The sequence below is a fragment of the Sinocyclocheilus anshuiensis genome, unplaced genomic scaffold, assembly GCF_001515605.1.
Source record: "Sinocyclocheilus anshuiensis isolate Anshui unplaced genomic scaffold, SAMN03320099.WGS_v1.1 scaffold1297, whole genome shotgun sequence".
NCBI lineage: Eukaryota > Metazoa > Chordata > Actinopteri > Cypriniformes > Cyprinidae > Sinocyclocheilus > Sinocyclocheilus anshuiensis.
In genome coordinates this window covers 69,173-77,005 of record NW_015548271.1, presented here as the reverse complement: position 1 = coordinate 77,005, position 7,833 = coordinate 69,173, and positions in this window count along the sequence as shown.

Sequence of the window (7,833 nt, the reverse complement as noted above, 5' to 3'; positions counted from 1 at the left end):
ATACATATAATTTTAATAATTTAATAATAATTTTTTTTAAGTTGATTGAACTTTTATATACTTCTATATTTTTAAAGACTTAAAACAAGTTTATTGAAATATACAGTATGTATACAATAATTTCTACCATAAATTGATACTTTTTTTCATACTAAAAGCAGTTCTGCATCTTTACAGTCTCATTCCTCATTGACCAACAACTAAAACACATTCACATTGATTGTAGGTAATAGTAACTTAAGTTCTTGTGTGCACTAAAATCCACCCTAAGTAGTACTCCATTCAAGCACTTACTATGATTTGAGACGCACTTGTCGTACTGTTACAGTACAGCAAAATGAATTTCCCTCCCTTTTACTTTTAGGCTTCATCCAGACACCCATGAAGTGCTGTTGTCCGTGATTTGCGGTGTACTAATTGTAATCTCAGACACTATGTAGTTTAGTAGTAGACAGATTGAACAGCTTTCGTGATGTGTGTGGGACAGCACTATTCATTCACCACAGATGGACGGCCGGAGCAGGAGACACACAGTCTGACCCTCGGCCCGAGAACCAGCGGGAGGACAGACCGGTTTAATAAAGACCACAACAAACCGCGCCTCACCAGACTGACCGGTGTGAGTTCAGTTCAGACTGAGACGAGTCACATTTGACCGGGCCAGATGTGTTTGCATGATGCTAGGCTGTTATTAGTGCGTTGCCATGCGGTTGCTAGGGTGGTTGCTAGACCGTTGATTGGTGGTTTGCTCAACAAGTGACAAGATTGATACTTTAATACTTAGTGGTTTGACCTAAGAATCCAGAGATAAGCAGACACACACTGCTAGAATCAATCAAATGTCCAGCCAGAGCCAATCAGAAGCGTGTGTGGGCGGAGCCTCTGTCTGTATTCACAACGGAATGGATAAGTAGCCTACATAATCTAATTCTTAAATAATGAAACACTTTCAACATGATTAAATATACATACTGAGTGACTGATGCACTTATTACACTTCAGATAGAGTTGACAGTTTGAACGTTACTAAAATTTATTGTCAAGATTTGAGATTAACTCTCTATTGTCACTTATTATGGCTGTAAAGGTCACGTAAAATGATATTCAAACTCACAATAGACAGTTTTAACATGATTGAATAAAGCATATCAGTACCTGAGATCATCATTGTCATAGTTTTTATGTTGTTGTTGTTCCAGCCGCGATATCGCAGTAGTAGAAAAGTTCTAAAATAGAATTCGTTGTCGCAGCATCGCGTCTGGTTAGAATATGATCAGTTTTATGCTGTTATGTCACCTTTATTTATATATAGCGCTTTTTACAGTGCAGATTGTGTCAAAGCAGCTTTACAGTGTTAAACAGGAAAATAGTTTGTCAATAATGCAATAACAAATAGTAGTTAATTTTGCAGTCCGTTCATTGATGAATGAGTGATACGATACGATACGATACGATATGATACAACTTTATATTTGTCTTGCGTTACAGCAGGTTCACTCACGATTACAAAACTTTATCACATGGACAAAAGACCGACAAAACATTTTCAAAGCTCCGGTACAGATTTAATTTCGTGTAACTTGTTCAGCTCTAATACAGCTTGGTGTAGAAAGGAATACTTTAACCTAATTCGATTATATCTTGGGACCTTATACCGCCGGTTGGATGGCAACAGTACAAATTCATTATACAACACATGATTCGATTCAGAAACAATATTATCGGCCAAACTTACAAGATTTTTATATACTTTTTTGAAGTGGCTGACCCACTATTTTGGAACACATTTTTAGTAAGTTCATCATCTTTGTTTTTAAACTGACAGATAAACTCATATACCATACAGTATTGTGTTCATCTGCTTCGCCCATTTGCTCTTGTTACATTGACTCTCACTCTGTAGTCTAAATATTTGATCAATTATTGTTGTATCTGAATGTGCAACAGTGATCGAGTACTCGAGTTATTTGAGACGGTCATATTGCTTTCAGATGTTTCTTTTTTTTTTAAATACTGATGTTATAACAATGCAGCAGAGCTTTTGTTTCGTCATATTTGTTCAACAGTAGGCATACTTCAATTAAAATAGTTTCTGTACTTCATATGGCTTCAAAAACAATTTCAGGAATCACTTGATAATGTGGATGAAAATATAGCACAAATCTGCCATAAACATAGCATTATAATGAGTGAAACTTTATAGGATGTGAAATCTATAGTAAATTCTGTCTGCTTTCCTTGCCCGTGTTTCAGTGCGCTGTCATAAAGTGCATCACAGGGGCGGACTGGGACAAAGTTTCAGGCACACAACAACTCCTGAAACAAGGACAACCCTATTTTTTTGTATGGCCATCAAATAGAAAAGGTTTAAATCCTTAGGTTGGAGACATGTAAAATAATTAAAAGTTCTCTCCTGAACTCCACCTTCACTTCCATTTTACTTTTCAGTCTCTTTATTTTGCCCTGATATCTATCTCTCACATGACTTTAATACTCAAGATTTAACAAAATTATACTTTCTAAATTGCCTACAGTAAAGATCATGTTCCATGAAGATATTTTGTAAATTTCCTACTGTAAATATATCAAAATTTAATTTTTGATTAGTAATATGCATTGCTAAGAACTTCATTTGGACAGCTTTAAAGATGATTTTCTCAATATTTAGATTTTTTTGCACCCTCAGATTCCAGATTTTCTAATAGCTGTATCTCAGCCAAATATTGTCCTATCCTAACAAACCTTACACCAATGGACAGCTATTTATGATGTATAAATCTCAATTTCACAAAATTGACCCTTATGAGTGGTTTTGTGGTCCAGGGTCACTCAGATTCCAGATTTTCAAATAGTTGTATCTCGGCCAAATATTGTCCTATCCTAACAAACCATACATTAATGGAAAGCTTATTTATTTAAAAAAAAAAATTGACCCTTATGAGTGGTTTTGTGGTCCAGGGTCACATATCATTACAATATCTTTATAGAAAAATCCTAATACTGAACATGAGTCATATTTTTCCCTTTCAAAAATTAATCATGATTTTATTATAGTAAAAGTACAGTAACCATGTTTTTTTGTTTGTTTGTTTTTTTGGCAAATGGATTGCTATTTGTGTTTATTTTTCCTAAAAATTCCATGGTTGAACTATGGTTAGTGTAGTAACACCAGGGTTAATTTGTGGTTACCATGGTTTAACAATAGTAACCACTGTCTTTGGATTTATAGTAAAACCATTGTTAATTTTCGTAAGAGTTGTGTTTATGTCTGCCCTAGCTCCCTCTAAACCCATTGAAAAACTATTACTGTTACATCTATGTTATGTATCTAAGTTATCTGATTAATATCATAGGAAGTGTCTTAGAACGAGCTTCAGTTTCTGAAGTCACTCTTCAGCTTCACCTCAGGCAGCTATTCCTTTTTAGATACTTCTTTTTTAATAACATTGCTGCATCATAATCATAATCTAACAGTGTTCTAATCATGTGTTCGTGTTTTCATAGACATGTTTTCATGTCATATTTTTATTTTTAACATTCATTTTCATAACAGTCTTCAGATATTTTCATTATCTCCATTACAGCCATGCCCCGCCCCCCGAGTACTTGATTATTCTTTTTCGAAACCTATCGATGACTGAAATGAGAAACTGCCAAAGATGCCCATCCCTAGAATGTAGTCTACAAGATACAACAATAACAATAAGTTATCAAATATTTATTACAGTTTATACTGATAAATTAAACATTCCCTTCAATGGTATGAGACTGGATGCTTTCAACTGATTTCCTATTGAACTGTCACAACTGAATTGCAGTGCTCAAACTATTATTAATATTATTATTAACTATTATATTATAATATAATAAAAAAAACAGTCATAAGGGTCAATTTTTTAAAATTGAGATTTATGCAATAAATAAGCTTTCATTGATGTATGGTTTGTTAGGATAGGACAATATTTGGCTGAGATACAACTATTTGAAAATCTGGAATCTGAGGGTGCAAAAAAATCTAAATATTGAGAAAATCATCTTTAAAGTTGTCCAAATGAAGTTCTTAGCAATGCATATTACTAATCAAAAATTAAATTTTGATATATTTACGGTAGAAAATTTACAAAATATCTTCATGGAACATGATCTTTACTTAATATCCTAATGATTTTTGGCATAAAAGAAAAATGGATAATTTTGACCCATACAATGTATTGTTAGCTATTGCTACAAATATACCTGTGCTACTTAAGACTGGTTTTGTGCTCTAGGGTCAGTTATAGACAGTGAATTAAGCTACAAACTCGATCATAATGTAAAATCTATTTATACGTCATATTAATGGAGTGTTTCACTAGTTAGCAGTAAACCGGTTACCTCACCTGAATATGTTCCTAGATTTGTGTTGGATGTTTCGATGTGGAAAGCAGTTATCTTTGGAATGGAATATGGATATTTTATTTGTAAACAACATAGACTACTTTTTTATTATTTATTTCAGTTAATGTCATAAAACTAGTGAGCTAAGCCAGTAGTAGTACTGACAGTGTTGTTGTGTAAACATGGCTGAAGCAGCAAACAGCGGAGGAACAGACAAACCGATTCAATTGAGTGAGTTATTTACGCTGGAAACGCTCCTATTGATTCAAACTCGTGACATCGATCGTTTAATTCAAGCGATTCACTAGCAAAAAACAGTTCAAAAAGAGCCATTCATTTTCAAATTTCGACATCGCTTGTAATGATTTTAAAAAGCGTATCATTAATCATTTTAATTAGATCAGAACTTCAGAGCGGGTTTGCAAATCATTTTGTGAATTGAAAGATTTGTGATACACGCTCCGAAGTCCTGATCTGAAATGATGGTTCGCGAATCATTATTCAGATCAGGCCTTGGGAGCACAAATCGCAAATCCTTTGATTTAGATCGGAACTTGGATGCGCAGATCATGAATCCTTTGATTTAGATCGGAACTTCAGAGCGGATTCGCAAATCATTTGATTTAGATCGGAACTTGGATGCGCAGATCACGAATCCTTTGATTTAGATCGGAACTTCAGAGCGGATTCGCAAATCATTTGATTTAGATCGGAACTTGGATGCGCAGATCACGAATCCTTTGATTTAGATCGGAACTTCAGAGCGGATTCGCAAATCATTTGATTTAGATCGGAACTTGGATGCGCAGATCACGAATCCTTTGATTTAGATCGGAACTTCAGAGCGGATTCGCAAATCATTTGATTTAGATCGGAACTTCGAAGCGCAGATCTCGAATCATTTGATTTAGATCGGAACTTCGAAGAGCAGATCGTGAATCATTTGATTTAGATCAGAACTTCGAAGCGCAGATCACAAATAATGTGATTTAGATCGGAACTTCAAAGAGCAGATCGTGAATCATTTGATTTAGATCAGAACTTCGAACCGCAGATCGTGAATCATTTGATTTAGATCGGAACTTCGAAGCGCAGATCGCAAATCTTTTTATGTAGATTGGAACTTTGAAGCACAGATCTCGAATCATTTGATTTAGATCGGAACTTCAAAGTGCAGATCTCGAATCATGTGATTTAGATCGGAACTTCGAAGCGCAGATCGTGAATCATTTGATTTAGATCAGAACTTCGAACCGCAGATCGTGAATCATTTGATTTAGATCGGAACTTCGAAGCGCAGATCGCAAATCTTTTTATGTAGATTGGAACTTTGAAGCACAGATCTCGAATCATTTGATTTAGATCGGAACTTCAAAGTGCAGATCTCGAATCATGTGATTTAGATCAGAACGTCGAAGCGCAGATCACAAGTAATTTGATTTAGATCGGAACTTCGAACCGCATATCGTGAATCATTTGATTTAGATCGGAACTTCGAAGCGCAGAACTCGAATCATTTGATTTAGATCAGAACTTCGAAGCGCAGATCTCGAATCATTTGATTTAGATCGGAACTTCGAAGTGCAGATCTCGAATCATTTGATTTAGATCGGAACTTCTAAGTGCAGATCACGAATCATTTTATTTAGATCAGAACTTCAAAGCGCAGATCACGAATCATTTTATTTAGATCAGAACTTCAAAGCGCAGATCGTGAATCATGTGATTTTGATCGGAACTTCGAAGCGCGGATCTCGAATCATTTGATTTAGATCAGAACTTCAAAGCGCAGATCGTGAATCATGTGATTTTGATCGGAACTTCGAAGCGCGGATCTCGAATCATTTGATTTAGATCGGCACTTTAAAGTGCAGATCGTGAATCATTTGATTTAGAACGGAACTTCGAAGCGCAGATCGCAAATCTTTTTATTTAGATTGGAACTTTGAAGTGCAGATCTGGAATCATGTGATTTAGATCGGAACTTCGAAGCGCAGATCTCGAATAATTTGATTTAGATCAGAACTTCGAAGCGCAGATCTCGAATCATTTGATTTAGATCGGAACTTCGAAGCACAGATCTCGAATCATTTGATTTAGATCGGAACTTCGAAGTGCAGATCACGAATGATTTTATTTAGATCGGAACTTCAAAGCGCAGATCGCAAATAATTTTATTTAGATCGGAACTTCAGAGCGCAGATCGCAAATAATTTTATTTAGATCGGAACTTCAGAGTGGATTCGCAAATCATTTGATTTAGATCGGAACTTCGAAGCGCAGAACTCGAATCTCGAAGCGTGGATCTCGAATTATTTGATTTAGATCAGAACTTCGAAGCGCAGATCACAATTAATTTGATTTAGATCGGAACTTCGAAGCGCAGATCTCGAATCATTTGATTTAGATCGGAACTTCGAATCGCAGATCTTGAATCATTTTAGTTAGATCGGAACTTCGAAGCACAGATCACAAATCATTTTATTTAGATCGGAAATTCGAAGCGCAGATCTCAAATCTTTTTATTTAGATCGGAACTTTGAAGCGCAGATCTCGAATCATTTGATTTAGATCGGAACTTCAAAGCACAGATCTCGAATCATGTGATTTAGATCGGAACTTCTAAGCACAGATCTTGAATCATATGATTTAGATCGGAACTTCAAAGCGCAGATCTCGAATCATTTGATTTAGATCGGAACTTCGAAGCGTGAATCTCGAATCATTTGATTTAGATCAGAACTTCGAAGCGTGGATCTCGAATCATTTGATTTAGATCAGAACTTCGAAGCGCGGATCACAATTCATTTGATTTAGATCGGAACTTCGAAGTGCAGATCTCCAGTCATTTGATTTAGATCAGAATTTCGAAGCGCGGATCACAATTCATTTGATTTAGATCGGAATTTCGAAGCGCAGATCTCCAATCATTTGATTTAGATCAGAACTTCGAAGCGTGGATCTCGAATTATTTGATTTAGATCAGAACTTCGAAGCGCAGATCACAATTAATTTGATTTAGATCGGAACTTCGAAGCGCAGAACTCGAATCATTTGATTTAGATCGGAACTTCGAAGCGCGGATCTCGAATCATTTGATTTAGATCAGAACTTCGAAGCGTGAATCTCGAATCATTTGATTTAGATCAGAACTTCGAAGCGCACATCACAATTCATTTGATTTAGATCGGAACTTCGAAGTGCAGATCTCCAGTCATTTGATTTAGATCGGAACTTCGAAGCGCAGATCTCCAATCATTTGATTTAGATCAGAACTTCGAAGCGTGGATCTCGAATCATTTGATTTAGATCAGAACTTCGAAGCGCAGATCACAATTCATTTGATTTAGATCGGAATTTCGAAGCGCAGATCTCCAGTCATTTGATTTAGATCAGAACTTCGAAGCGTGGATCTCGAATCATTTGATTTAGATCAGAACTTCGAAGCGCAGATCT